Here is a 1,145-nt window from a genome sequence, read left to right as displayed (position 1 = left end):
GTTTCATCAAGAGAAATCGAAAAATATTTACAACTATTTAAGTTTTTTTTAATTGATGTACGTTTTTGTTAAGATTTATTATTCTGTCTTTGGTAGTATTTCTACTGAGTGGTAACTCAGAAATTCTTTTAATAATATAATCTTTGTTTTCATATCGTGAAATAGAGCTGGTGCACATCATAGAAATGTTTCCTTTATAAATTCTCTGTCACTGAGGGCTTTTCCATGCTGAGCTGTGGAGTGAGCAATACAGTAATTTGATGTTAAATTTGTAGAGCATTAAAACAAAAACAAAAACAAACAAAAATTTGTAGAGCATCTTACAAATTTAATGATGGAATTTGATTGACTTTTATAGAGGTGTAGCTGACTAGAAATGTATTCCTTCCTTTCATCGATACTTTTTTTCAAGAGCTGACAATGATTAGTTTCAAAATGTCTCTCTGCATTCCACGTTCTGCTTACTACCGTTTCATTACACAGTATGCACAATGATCTGTTGTTTCTGTCGACAATCCCATACATCTCGGTCCATACATCTTGAAAGGGTCGGCTACTGCTACTTCCACTTGCTTTTTTATTTTTTTGATTCTCCATCACAAGGCTGCAAAAATAAATAAATATAAATCACGGCGTTTTTTATAAAAGGTTGATAGGTTTCTTACCTATTAACTTATATGTTTACATCCGGTTTTAGAGTTGCATTATTGATCATGAGTAATGTGAGTAATAATATTACTCGAGTGATGCCCAATTCTGGCCGTTGCGAGAGACAAATATTTGAATTTTTTGTTTCTGTCGATGCGTGTCACCCAAAATGAGTTCGCGTGTCACCTCTGACATGCGTGTCATAGGCTCGCCATCACGACTCTAGAGGCTACAAGCCCCAAATCTGGCAGGACTGATTTCCCTCTAGGACAGTGGTTCTCAACCTTCCATTACAATGCTGACCCTTTAATACAGTTCCTCATGTTGTGGTGACCCCCAATCATAAAATTATTTTCATTGCTACTTCATAACTGTAATTTTGCTACTGTTATGAATCGTAATGCAGGATGTATTTTCATTGTTACAAATTGAACATAATTAAAGCATAGTGATTAATCACAAAAACAATATGTAATCATATACCGTATTTGCCGGCG

Source organism: Myotis davidii, unplaced genomic scaffold (assembly GCF_000327345.1).
Source record: "Myotis davidii unplaced genomic scaffold, ASM32734v1 scaffold289, whole genome shotgun sequence".
Lineage (NCBI taxonomy): Eukaryota > Metazoa > Chordata > Mammalia > Chiroptera > Vespertilionidae > Myotis > Myotis davidii.
Note: the sequence above shows the minus strand (reverse complement) of the source record.